This window comes from Pongo pygmaeus, chromosome 8, assembly GCF_028885625.2.
Source record: "Pongo pygmaeus isolate AG05252 chromosome 8, NHGRI_mPonPyg2-v2.0_pri, whole genome shotgun sequence".
NCBI lineage: Eukaryota > Metazoa > Chordata > Mammalia > Primates > Hominidae > Pongo > Pongo pygmaeus.
Window position 1 is genome coordinate 14739657 of NC_072381.2, and position 14608 is coordinate 14754264.

General features: G+C 46.0%; 1 protein-coding gene across 2 annotated transcripts in view; it reads right to left on the reverse strand.

Moving 5' to 3' along the window:
• Positions 1-14207, reverse strand: part of FAM107B (family with sequence similarity 107 member B) — an 85887-nt gene extending 71680 nt beyond the window's left edge. Inside the window, exon 1 of one of the 2 annotated variants that reach the window (XM_054503744.2) lies at positions 14029-14207. The gene's annotated coding sequence lies outside the window, so the exon portion shown is untranslated. Of the gene's footprint in view, positions 1-13524; positions 13543-14028 lie in introns of those variants that run through there. The other variant, XM_054503748.2, reaches the window with a different exon arrangement.
• Positions 14208-14608: the final 401 nt, after the last annotated feature.

Sequence of the window (14608 nt, forward strand, 5' to 3'; positions counted from 1 at the left end):
TAAAAAGCATTTAACATGTTCAAAAGAAACACTTACGTACTAACGGTCCTTATTCCAGGATGAGCTTTGGTTCCAACTCTACAAATCATTAGCTGTATGGTCCTGGGCAAGCGATTTAACACATCTAAGCGTTGGTTTATTCACCAAAAATGAAGAATCTTGATTAGATGACCCCTTTATTTCTATAGCTTCTCCAAGCTCAAGACCTCTCTGACAACAGAAGCATCATTTATGATTTCAAACTCTTTCAGGTTTCTAGTTTTCACACCTTTCTTCTAGGACTTCTTGGTCACAGCCATGATTTATATGAAATCAAGTGTTTGGTCAACAGCATGACTCCTTAGAATGAGACTGTGACTATGGGAATCCTAGAACCTACTTTATAATGATCCTTTTAACAATCGGGTTTCAAACAACACATTGCGGCAAAAGACAGGCTTGCCCATGATAGTTAGAATCAATATATTTCCATTCTGGTTGCCTTCAATTATGGAAGTTGTCCCAAAATCAAATTGCAGGTGTAGTATGTCACCGTGCAGCCTGGTGCTGATGGAGCATATACAAACTAAATTCATTCGCTACGATCATGCTCCTTTCAAAGGAATTCTCAATTTCTTCCTAACGGAAACAATGCAAGCATCTACCCTCTCCAAACACTCTTAACAATGAAGTTGAGAGGTGCCATTAAGAGATCCATTTCTCAGCCAGGTGCAGTGGCTCATGCCTGTAATCCCAGCACTTTGGGAGGGTGAGGCAAGTGGATCACCCAAGGTCAGAAATTCGAGACCAGCCTGACCAACATGGAGAAACCCTGTCTCTACTAAAAAAAATACAAAATTAGCTGGGTGTGGTAGCACGCGCCTGTAGTCCCAGCTACTTGAGAGGCTGAGGCAGGAGAATCACTTGAACCCAGGAGGCGGAGGTTGCAGTGAGCCGAGATCATTCCGTTGCACTCCAGCCTGGGCAACAAGAGCAAAACTCCATCTCAAAAAAAAAAAAAAAAAAAAAAAAAAAAAAAAAAAAAAAAAAGATCCATTTCTTCTGTATGTTTGCAGAAGAAAACACAAAACTATTTCAGATGTATCATTCTCCTCTAGTTATTTTAAACTCATCAATGACTGATATTTTATAAGAAAAGACTGAGCATGAATGTCTCCTTACAAGTCAGAAAATTTAAAATGACAATTGAAAAAGATACTCTCTATCATGGTCTGCACCATCACGGGGAATTCTGCCTCCTAAACCTACGTCATTCTCTCCTAACTTAGGTGAACAGGCACCCAAGTTACGTAAAAAAGAGAGTTAGCATATATGCACAGAATTTAATATTGCTGCCACTCAAGACTTAAATAACAAAATTAACCTGACATGGTAACATCCATAGAAGACCGTGCAAACGGTAATTAGCTTTAATAACAGGAGGCGCTCACAGTAACTGCAAGAGTCAAGCCAATCTTTGCTTTTTTCTGTTGATTCTTTAGATGCACCTAAGCTGTATCAATGTTGTCAGTTTTCCCTGACACCCTGGTCAGTTTAAATCTCATCCCACACTCACTGCCATCTCATTAAGAGAGAAGAATCAACAATCTCTGATGAAATAATTAATTCAAACAACAGTCACCAATGAATGCTAACGGCATTGGGAGAAAGATCGATGAGGAAATGAAAGGGTCAATCTGCCACCCACCACAGGACCCCAACGCTCAGTTTTAGAATCACTACATGTGAGACAGTCAGACATTTTCCTAAGCTGATGCAACGTTAAGCCAGATGATATCAACAAATTAATCCTGCCAAAAACACTGCACATGAATCTGATCAAGCTTTCATGATAACTTCCAGTTTATAGAAATACACGGACTAGTGGGATGAGTTTAAAAGAAAACCAGCACCCAAATCCAGAATGTGGAACATTCTACCGAACAAGTGACCTGATTCCTTCAACAAGTCAATAGCATGGGGAGAAGGGGTGGGGGCAGAAGAACTGTTCCACATGTATATAGCTTTAAAAGGCATAACCTCAGGTAAGATGATTCAGGTTTGGCAAAGGAAGAGGCAGTTCCTGGGGCTAATAGAGAGTAAATGTACAGGTTCCTTTGCTGGAAATTTTTGCTAGCAGGTTCGTAGCAACCCTGAGGCTTCATGGGAAAGCCATTCACATAAAAAAGCATAAAATCACAGGTCTGCCCAGAGTCAATTTATCACGTGAATCAAAACAAGGCACCTCTGAAGTGAAAGGGGAGAAAAAGAGGCAACACCTAAGAGGTGGCTTAGATTTTGCATCCTTAACAGTGTCTAATCCTGCATTTCTACCCAGGGGTGTTGTGGTTTGGCTTTGTTTTTTGTGTATCTTTTTAAAAATATATAATTGAGGCATAACTTGCATAAAGTGCATGCGTTACGTGTACAGCCCAATTTTCACTCTCTGCAATTTCAATTTTACTTGGATCAGTTTTGCAAGATAATATCTCCTCTCCTCAAGGCATGTGCCAGTCAGAAGCGATTCTGGAATGGAAAAAGAAACAGGTTGGGGCCTGCTTCTAACTCCTGCGCCCTGCACACTGGGAGCCTAGGCAGCTGACATGCACCGTCCAGCCAGGACACAGATTAAAGCTAACAGAGTCCCTTGGCAATGGAAGATAACAGCTTCTTCACTGCACCATTCCAGTACCTACCTCTTCCCCTAAATCCTACTTTCCCCCAGGCTTCCAGCTCAAGTCGTGAGGATTTCTAACCGGCCACTGCACTGCCTGGAATTGCCCAACAAATATGGAACAATGGTTGACCTCTTTCACTCATTTCAAAGGCCTACCATTCTGCGGGTTAATCTTCTTTTAAAAAATGGCAGACTTCCCTGGGGTCCTAACCACATAAAGAGATTAACAAAGATTTGAATGAAGTCTTTTTAAATTAAAATTTAATATTATTAATTCTTAATTTTTATTCTTAAAAGTAGGTATTCTAACATAAAAAGCTTTTTTGTTTGCTACTTTGAGCTAGTAAACTAAAATTATAATTAAAAATCCTTAAAAGTGAAAAACATACTAAACGTGAAAAATAAGTTTAACGACACCATAATTCCATTTGAGAAAGTTTAGGAAGATGTGACACCAGTAAAAACTGTTCTACCAGAAACCAGGGGTAGAACCCAGTGTAACATTAATTCTTATTCCAGAAAGTTTACTGCTGGCCGGGCGCAGTGGCACTTTGGGAGGCCGAGGTGGGCGGATCCACTTGAGGCCTGGAATTCGAGACCAGCCTGGCCAATATGGTGAAACCCCATGCCTACTAAAAATAAAAATTAACAAACAAAAAAAAATTAGCCAGGCACGGTGGTCGGCACCTGTAATCCCAGCTACTCAGGAGGCTGAGGCAGGAGAATCGCTTGAACCTGGGAAGTGGGGGTTGCAGTGAGCTGAGATCGCACCACTGTACTCCAGCCAGGGGACAAGAGTGAGAATCTGTCTCAAAAAAAAAAAAAAAAAAAAAAAGTATTGCTTATCATGGCTAAAATTATGTAACCAGCTCTTACCAAGCTACTTGAGTGTGTAAGGTGTTTAAAATCTTTTCCAAAATTTCAGAATTCTTGTGATATACAAAGAATTCCTCTGCAATACAAAACTACGAAATCTTCCAATATAGACTATATGTGGCAGGAAAAAATACCATTTAGATATAGAACTGTTCGAGAGTAAAATGTATTAATATATAATACAATTAGATAAACATCTTGAAAAATGCATGATGCCTAATTAAATTCCATTCATTAATAGGGTAACAGCCTTGGGACACTGTACAAAAATGGCATTTCTGGTAAACACAACATTTAAAACAACTCAAACACACAGGCTCTGCCTGATGACATAATTACGTGTTTTTAATTTGGTGCCATTCTGACACTATGCCTAAGAAAACTACTTCACAAATGGATCACTTTAAGACACTATCATCTCCATACGGTAACGCCAAAATAAAAATTCAGTACAAATATTCCCCTTAAAACTACAATTTTCAGCCAGGCATGGTGGCTCACACCCGTACTTTGGGAGGCCAACGCAAGAGGATTGCTTGAGGCCAGGAGTTCAAGACCAACCAGGCAACAGAACAAGACTTCATCTCTACAAAATATAAAATTTAAAAATTAGAGTGGTGAAGCGCTCTGCAGTCCTAGCTACTCAGGAAGCTGAGGTGGGAAGATCCCTTGAGCCCAGGAGTTCAAGGCTGCAGTGAGCTAGGGTGGCACCGCTGCACTCCAGCCTGTATGACAGAGCAAGACCCTACCAAAAAAAAAAAACAAAAAAAAACTGGCAAATGCATTCTTCAACTGGAATCCCAATCTCTTTGTGAGGCTACGAAGACACAAGCCTGAAACACATGGTGAAGGGAGTGTGAAGGAGCAGTAAAGACACAGCTCTATGAGGAGAAAAGGCCCAAGTCTGATCGCAGCTCTTAAAACCCTCAGCAAGCTTTTAACCTCCCTATGCTTCGGCTTCCTCGCTTGAAAAACACTGATCATGGCACCTCTCATGGAACTGCATTGGTTGGTGCCTCTAAAACTGATTTCTAGAAATCACAGAAAATAATGGCCATAACTGTGCCTGGCATATAACAAATGCTCAGGAAATGCTGGCCACTGTTATTTTTATTCTCATCTTAAGGCACATCTCAGTGGATGTTTTTCTCATCAGCACAGAGTATCTCTTATGACAGATGACAAATGCCAAGAAGGTTCCTTAAAAGCAGAAGTCTTAGGCAACAATGGATGGACCTCAGAAACACTATGCTACATGAACAAAACCAGACACAAGAGGCCACACTGTGATTCTACCTGTACAAAAGCAAAACGCTAGAGACAGAGAAAAGATCACTGATTAACTAAGGCTGGGGGTGAAAGGGAGAACTGACTTCAAAGTCTAAAAACTGGACTGGGGGGAGACTGCCCACCCTTACAAAGTTACTAAAAACTACAGAACTGTGTACGTATAATGGGTGAATTGTATGGAATATAAATTATATCGCAATAAAGCTATGCTAAAAACAAAACAGATGCGTCTCCCAAGCATTTCTGCAGGTACTTTTGTATCAATCTGGCAATGAGAGTAAATGCAGATATTTACAGAGTACAGCAAAAATGACTGAAAACGCAAGGCTTGGGCATAGATCATACTTGGATCCTAATCCTGGCTCAGCTTCTTCCTAGGGCAAATTTTTTTTTTTTTTGAGAGGGAGTCTTGCTCTGTCACCCAGGCTGCAGTGCAGTGGTTCGAGCTCAGCTCACTGCAACCTCTGCCTCCTGAGTTCAAGCGATTCTCCTGCGTCAGCCTCCCAAGTAGCTGGGACCACAGGTGTGCGCCACCACGCCCAGCTAAATTTGTAATTTTAGTAGAGACAGGTTTCAGGACCTTGTTGGCCAAGTCCTAGGGCAAACTTTTTACTTCTCTCCCCCTTGGTTTCCACATCTATAAAATGGGAACAAAACAACACTAAGTCCAGAGGCTGATGTGAACATCATAAAGCTCATCCTCCACCAGTCTCCCCATATCAATCAATGGCACCATCTTTCACCCAAAGGCTGAGGCCAAAAGAGCAGACGTCACTGCAATGCCTTTCTCTCTTGTATCAACTCCAATCCATCTCACCAGCGGCACCCTGGCTGGTCTTCCTGCTCTGGTCTCCTGGCCCTCTGCAGTCCCCGCGGCCCTCCACAGCCACAGGGACACACTTACAAAATACAAGGTCCATCTCCTGCACGCCCTGCTCAGAACTCCCCTGTGGCTTCCTCATCAGCCACGTCCTCACCGTGGCCTGCCAGGCCTCCTCGGACCCCACCGCACAGCTCTCTTCCTGCCCTGCCTGCTGGCTCCTCCCACACGGGCCCTCCGGCCATTCCTTCCACAGCAAGCTCCTCCAGCCACTGGGCTGATATTTGCACTCGTTTCTGCGAGGCTCATCCCCTTGCCTCACTGAGATCTCAAATTCTCCTTCTCGGAGGAGCCTCATCCTAATAAAAACACAACCTGCTCTCCCACCAGACTTTAGCCCCCTTAGCTGACTTAGTTTTCTTTACAGCACTGACCACGGGAATCACCTCATCCATGTATCTATTTACCTTCTGTCATGCACTAGCATATAAACTCCATGCAGGCAGGGAGTCTGTCAGTCCCATCCACCAACCCAGCCAGTGATGCCACCGATCGATCCCCAGAGCCTGGAACAGTGCCTGGCATATGGCAGCATTCATTAAATAGTTGCTGAATGAATGAAGAAATGTCATAAAGAATTTGACCCCATGCATGGCCACATATAAGATGATCAAGAACTGTTCATTGATGATAATAATAATATTACCAGTATTATTACTGCATTTCACAGGTAAGAATATGCGAGCCCCAAGAGGGCAACTGACTCACTCAGGTCAAACTCTACGTCTGATGTCTATGACTTCTAAGACACCTCCCATTCCATGGGCACAGAATAACAGAATTCACCCACCGCAGCAGGAACCTGAAAGATGATATAGCTGATTCTCTTGCACACCCCACGCCCTGCCTCCTCTCACCTTCTAAGAGTCACCTCTCCTGAGGGGTGGCCCACATGCTGTTCCAATTCCAGAGCATTCCCTAGAAGGACAAGCAGGCATAAAGAATGCAGGCTTCTATCTCACCCTAAGACAACTCTAAGAGGTAGGTGAGTGTGACTGTTTCCGTTTTACAGAAGACGACACTGGGAAACAGAAATAATGACACGCTCAAAAGTCATATACTCATTCATGGCAAGCTTATGCTTAAGAGTCTGAAAATTTTTCAAGTCTAGGCCTCTCTCTTTCCAATACACTACTTTACCCTGCACATCCACCAAAAAGAGAAAAAAGGAAAAAGAACCCTGACCAGTTTTACATGTTTCAAATACAATCAAGTTACAAGGGAAAGAATATTACAAAGCCCCCTCTACATATGCATATGCACAAATGGCATTCTCAACTTCCTCCAGGACACGGGAATTTTGATACACCTACATTAAACACTCACATACCACTTGTGATTATTTATACTGCAGGATTTCATAATGAGACTGTACAATTTTTGTAAACTCATTAGCATTCACCAGGCACCTTAAAACTTGGATAAAGCATGAGTTTTAACTTTCACAAAGTATGCTCTGTCTCATATATTAATAATGGCACAGGAAAGCTTATATCACAGTATGACAGCCCTCTTTCCTATACACTTGACTATGACACTTTAGGAACAATGCCAAAACAAGAATAGAATAAAACAGGCTATTTCTAATATGAAAACCCGGTTATCTTTAAAACTCTCCTGTAGGCATGAAGAGATACTAAGGAGCAGGTGAGGACAAGGGACAAAGCTCCCATCCTCCCTCCCAAGTGTCCCCGTGTCCGCATCTTGACATCACTGCCGGCTGCATTACTAACACTCTGAGTTGAGGCCAGGCACGGTGGCTCACACCTGTAATCCCAGCACTTTGGGAGGGGATTGGCAGGCAGATCATTTGAGGTCAGGAGTTCGAGACCAGCCTGGCCAATATGGTGAAACCCCATCTCTACTAAAAATACAAAAGTGAGCCGGGCGTGGTGGCAGAGGCCTGCAATCCCAGCTACTCAGGAAGCTTAGGCATGAGAATCGCGTGAACCCAGGAGGTGGAGGTTGCAGTGAGCCGAGATGGCGCCACTGCACTCCAGCCTGGGCGGGCGACAGAGTGAGACTCCGTCTCAAAAAAATAAAATAATAAAAAAACGCTGAGTTGAAGTGTCTGTTTAAGTCCTTAGCCCATTTTTGAGTTGGGTTCTTTGTTTTTTTACTGTTGATTTGTGGGAATCCCTTATACTTCTCAGATATTAACCCCTTATTGGATATGTAGTTTGCCAACATTTTTCCCCATTCCACAGGTTGCCTTTTCACTCCGTTGACTGTTTCCTTTGCTGTGCAGAAGCTTTTTAGTTCGATGCAATCTTGTTTAGTTTTGGTTTTGTTGCCCGTGCTTTTAGTATGGCAGCCGCGTAATTACTGCCAAGACCAGTGTCCTGAACATCTTCCCCTATGTTTTCTTTCAGGAGTTCTGTGAAACCAACTTAACCATCAAGGACAGATGAGTGGATAAAGACATGTGGTAATATACATACAATGGAATACCAGGCAGCCTTAGAAAGGAAGCAGTTCCGCCACATGCACTAGCATGCATGAACCTGGAGGACCAAGTGAAAGAAGCCAGGCACAGAAGGACAAATACCATGTGACTCCTCTTAGATGAAGCATCTAAGTAGCTAAATTCATAGATTTGAAGAGTGGAATGGTGGTTGTCAGGGACTGCAGTGGGGGAAAATGGGGAGTCACCAATCAATGGGCCCAAGGTTTCAGTTCAGCAAGAGGAATAAGCTCTAGAGAGCTCCCCTACAACATTGCACCTGAGGTCAACAATAAAACACCGTACGCTTAAAAATCTGTTAAGAGGGTAGATCTCATGTTAAGTGCTCTTATCACAGTAACATTTTGCAAAGAACTTTTTTTGAAAGGCTGTGGGCACTGGCATAACAGCATAAACACCCCTCATTTGCCAAATCTCAGGGACCATATGTCCCCACCATGCATGGGAGGTGCATATAACCAAGGCGGCCTCACAGATGAGAACACTAGAGCTCAAAGGGGTTACGGGACTGGCTGGAGGTCAAAGAGCTGGGGCCTGGATCCTCACCCTGACAGGCCAGGCTGACAGCTCCACAACTTTCCCCTACACCACATTAAGCACCTTGCTCCGTTCAGCAACTCCACTCCTCTGGCCCAGGCTGTGGCCGGGCAGGGCTGTCACCTAGGGATGTTCCAGCATAATTCAAGTCAGCACTGACAACAGAAAGGAGAGAGAGAATGAGGAGGCAAAACCCTCTAACCACATGCACCTAAACCTGCCATGGTCGGAAGAGCCAGTCTGCAACCTGCATTTTTTCTACCTTGTTTCTATGGGAGACTTGACAACACATACATAACCTGAGGGTTGCTGGGGCTCAGTGTCCCCCCACTTCAAGACTTCTAAGTCTCCTGACTGCTAAGGACTTCAGCAGCCCCACCAGGAAGAGGCCTGCTGAGCAGCCCAGAGGGTCCCCTGCCCTCTCACAGCCTCTAAGGGGGTGCTCTTCTTACACCCCAGTCTCTCTGGCACAGCAGGAACCCCAAGACTTTGCTGTGTGGAGGAAACATTACTGTCACAAAACCATGTGACTTACACACACGCCCAACACCACTACAGACCACAGGGCCTGTTTTAGGACTATTAACGGGTGCTTAACTCACATCCTTGGTAGGCTAGGCCTGAGGGCTCATGTCTATAATCTCAGCACTTTCGAACGCCAAGGCAGGAGGATCACTTGAGCCCAGGAGTTCGAGATCAGCCAGGGCAACACAGTGAGACCCCATCTCTACAGTTTTTTAAAAAAAGATATGCTTAACTCACATCTTTGGTAAAACATCTTTGATCAGGAATATAAAAGAATGTAGAATCTGCAGCTGAATAATGATTTCTATTTCCACAGAACATACACACTCAACAACTCACTCCTCATGGGGAAGCCCTTCTTTCTCAGTGCCAGCATGTATCCTGCTGTGGGATCACTGCTATTCCTTGTTCTACCAAAAAAAAACCTCTTTTCCATCACATACAACTCGTGAACCTCAGAACTCAATTTTACTCTTTAAATATTTTTAAAGCTGAAAGATTTATTTTCACTTAAAAACAAAAAGTCAGTCCCAAAGTCAAGAGTTCACCTGGTGTCAATGCAACATTACCTCCTTTTTCTGCATCTCTCTCTCCCCATTTTCCTTCCTACAGCTCATCTAGTCCGAATAATGTTCTTAAATAAGTCTTCTCACTCTTTCCCCATAAATTCCTCTTATCTTTTCATTTGCAACAAAACCTCTGGTGGGCACAGCTATAGTCAGGTGCCCTTTGCATGATACAAGTCCTCACTCCTGGAATCCAGGCCAGCTCAGGACACCACGTCCTACCACAACCGGCTTCCCAGGGCTACTGGCCATGAGGTTTACCTTCAGCAAGGACACTGGGACAGAACCATACGATTTCCCGATCCACCTCAATCCCAAACAACAAAGCGTCCAAACCCCTCAGCCAAATTCCAGACAGAACTGAACAGTCCACCTCATCTGCTCAGCTAAGCCTCTACCGGCAGGCTCTGAACTGATGGGCGCTGGGCAAATCCCCATGCGGCTCCATGGCCTGCCGCACCCACCCATCCTGACGTTTCCACCATCAGAAACTCAACCCCCACCTTCACTGGCATTGACATCATTCTTTCTGAGATACCTTAATTCACCAAGCACTGCTTTCCCTTCCCAGCTCTTAACTAATTAAACAATTTTTGTGTAATTCTGTATAATTCTTTTTTATGTATATATATATGTATTTTTTAGCGACGGGCTCTCACACTGTCACCCAGACTGGAGTGTACTGGCGTGATCACAGCTCACTGCAGCCTCGAACTCCTGGGCTCAAGTGATCCTCCTGCTTCAGCCTCCAAGGTAGCTGGGACTACAGGCATGCACCACCACTCCCAGCTAATTTTTAAAAATGTGTTGTAGAGATGGGGGTCACTATGTTGCCCAGCCTGGTCTCAAACTCTTGGTCACAAGCAATCCGCCTGCCTCAGCCTCCCGAGTAGCTTCAACCACAGGAGCGCACTGCCACACCCAGCTAATTTTTTGTAGAGGTGAGGGTCACTATGTTGCCCAGGCTGGCCTCAAACTCCTGGCCTCAAGCGGTCCTCCTGCTTCAGCCTCCCAAAGCACTGGGATTAAAGCCCAGTTCTTTAAATATCTTCCTCACCTGCCTTGTAGCCTTGTTAACAGCAGTAAACCCAGTGCCAGGCACGTGACGGGCACTAAATGTCTGGTGAATGGAGAGTAAATGACAAGCAAAGCCTCCCCCATCAACCTTAAAATAGCCCCTTGTCCATGCACCATGACTAAATGGCAATCTAATCCAGCTTGCCAAATAATCTTTATTTCTTTCACTGATGGGGTACCGGAATCAGGGATATGAGATGGGTAAGACTGTCCATTCCTCTTCAGCACGTTTCCTAAGTACTTAGGGTGAGGGAAACTTCAGATGGATCAGGCCCAGCCCTTCTTGAACTAGAAAGGAAAAGGGGAGAAAAATGGCTTGTTTCTAGAAGGAAAAGCAAAAATAGGCCATGATTAGACAAGGGAACTATATAAGGAAATGCAGCAAGGTCTCATGAGGTCATCCCAAGGCCACACTCCCAAGACCCCATGATGCACAGAGGACATCCCACTCCACAGCAGCTTTCCCACCCCCGAGTGTGCCCCACAGCACACTAGCACCCATAGCCACCTTCTCTAGGCTGAAAGAAGAGCGACAACTCCCCCAGATAGCCGGGGACTTCTACAAATGCCCAAAATCTAGATCTCACTTACCCAAACTCCCAACTCATTTCCTTAAAACACTTACACACAGAATTCTGGAGGGAAGGGGCAGAAGGTAAGTTAGGAATAACATCAAGCCATATTCCTCATCTTTCCTCTTTCCATCAGGAGAGAAGTCTTCTACCTCTCCAACATTCCCAAAGAAAATCAGTAAAACTCTTTTCCACCTTCACTTGTGACATTTTAAACAATTAAGAGTCAAAGGAAAGACTGAATGAATGAATGAATGAATGACGCCATCCATCCTCCCACATCAGGAACAAGATTTCACATGTCAATTTCTCAGAAGCGCAAATCAAGTCCATTTTTAACCATCCAAGGAAGGGGATCTCCAGTCCCCTGGGGTAGGAGATTGTGACATTTCCTATTGGAGCTTCGTTTGACTTTTGCAGACAGAAAGGCATCACGACTCCTGAAGGAATGCCGATCATCAGAGCAGACTGCATATGCATGACTCATTCACTCACAGGCCACTACTACACCGCAACGCTCCCCTGAGCGTTAGTGCAGATTTAAAGCGCCCCGAGTGTTAGGAACTGCAACAAAAATGCACCTGAGTGGACATAGCCACAACTTCCTTCCTGTAAATTCTTCTAACTTCAAAATGTATTGCATCATCCTAATGATCAACCTACTTCTAAACGGTTGTCTCAAAGACCTCTATTTTGCATATTAGAGAATTCAAAAGTCCAAAAAATGTTACAAGAGGAAAATAAAAGAATGTAATGACAAAAGCTTCGAGTGGCCAAATCTGTGGCTAAAGAACGATTTTATTTTAAAAGAACATACACACTCAACACAACTCACGACTCTCAGGAAAACCTTTATTTTACTTCCTCAGTGCAAGGTCTTTAAGAAGCCAGCACGCACCCGGTTGTACAATCACTGCTATTCCTTGTTCCACAAACAAGAATTCCTTTCCATCACATATTTCTCATGAATCTCAGAACACAATGTTACCTTTAAAATATTTTTAAAGCTGAAAGATTTCATTTAAAGACAAAAGTCAATACCAAATGACTCCTGAATTCAAAAATACAGTCCATGAAACTTTTTTGTCAGCCCATTCTTCCAAATAAGCTGGAAATTTACATTGTTTTTCCTGTATCTTTCTTCTCCCTTCTGTACAGGTGGTTATTTGCAAACCTATAAGAAAATATATTTCAAAACAACTTGTCCGTATTAATCTTGGATGTAAGTGGCATACAAATATTGTAGAATTATCATGATTAAATATATTTTAGGCTGATGTGGCTGATCAGTAATGCTCTCATTTACCACCTCACCCTCTTTCCCTCCCTCTCTCTTTCCCTCTTTCTCTATCTCACACACACACACACACACACACACACACACACACACTATGGCTGCCAAGTCATAAATTAAGCAAAGATGCCTTCATCCTTAGGGTGTGTTTGGGTGGTGAGCATATGAGTGGTTTTTTTCTATATATTTTCAATTTTTTAATTAATATATAAAATTTTCTAATGAAAAGTTTTAAACCGGAAACCAGCGGCGCTAAGAAATCTTCTCTGGACAGGCAGCCCAGACACTTATTTCAACTTAAAGCCACTTGGATAGATAGAATTTCCAAAGTGATGTTAGGAAAACGTGGCTGGAGGAGAAAACCGATGTACTTGATAGCAAGAAATCGCAAGTTTAAGAATGTGAAGTCGAACAGGCCTCATTCCGTTTTTCTTTATGACCCCTCAAAATCCACCCATCCCATCAAGTAACTTTGCTCCGCTGTCATTGCCTAAAATCTTTGGGAGGGAGGAAGGAAGCAGGCTTGGTACCTTGCAGCAGAGAATGAAATCTGCAGTTTACCCTCTCAACCTAATTACTCTTGCAGATTTCACAAGTGGTGGACACCATCCCCTACACAACACTAACACTTGGCCATACGCATCAGTGCCACCTCCAACCTAAAGATGCCTGGGGGAAATTATGGAACCCAAATTGAATTAGGACTCCTTGTGTGTGTTACACCACCCCATATGCTGGGTTCACTGGAACAGTAGAGAAAGAGAAGAGGCAAAAGAGGAAAAGTTACTTGCAGACTGGAGTCAGTGTCACGGCCACCTTCGGCGCGGGGCAATCCTCCCCTGCCCCGCTTTGTCTGCCGGGCGGGTGCTGGCTTCGGGGCGCGACCCGGTCCACGCCGGGCGCCGCGGGGCGAGGGGCGCCGAGGACGGGCATACAGCGCACACGGCCAGGCAGAGCACACCGCGCCGGGTAGGGCTCCCCCGCGGCAGCGCCGAGGAGGCAACAATGAACCTGGCGGCCGCTGGGCCCCTTCCCCGCAACGGCCCCCGCCTCCGCGGCGCCCCCCGCCCGGCCCCGCCGCGTGCCCGCCCTGAGCCCCGGCACCTCCCGGGCGCCGCGCGGGGTGACCCGTGGTCCCCGCACGCCCGCTGCCCTCCAGCGCACGGGAACCCCCCCACCCGCCCGGCCGCCAGCCGAGAGGGTCCCCGGGGCCGGGGTCGGGCCGGGCCGCCGCCCGCCTCCCCGCGCCCCTCGTCTTTGTGTGGAAAGTAAGTGCGGGAGGCGAACCTACCTCGGCGCGCACAAAGGCGCGCGGCTCCCTCCCGGCTCGCTCCGGGCGCCCGCGGCGGCGCCCAGCGGCCCGACTGCTCAGCGGCGGCCCGAGGTGGCGCGAGGGCGGCTCCGGAGGCGGCGGCCCGGCCCGCAAGCCAGTCTGGCTCAGGGCGGCTCTCGCTGCCCGCGGCCCCGCGCGTCCGAATTAAGCGGCGGGGCGGGGCGGGGCGGAGCGGCAAGGCCACGCCCCCAACGCGCCCCGCCCCGGCAGCCCCGCCCCCGCCTTCCTTCCACCGCTCTCGCGCGTCGGGCGGAGATCCAGAAAGGCCGGGCGTCCGCGCCGGGAGGGGCGCCAGCCGGGGCTGCAGCGCTCGGCCTCGGGGACCTGGTGGTCGCGAGGGCTGGAGGGGAAGCGCGGCGGCCCCGGATGACCGGGAAAGTGGGAAGGCGGCCGCGTGGGTCACAGTCACAAAGCTCCGGGGCGCTCACTCTCCTTTTTTCTCACTCCCTCGTTCCCTCGCTCTCTCCCTCTACCTCTCTGTCTCTCTCTCTCACACACACACACACATTTTGTTTTCTTTTATCTCTTTCTCTCTCCC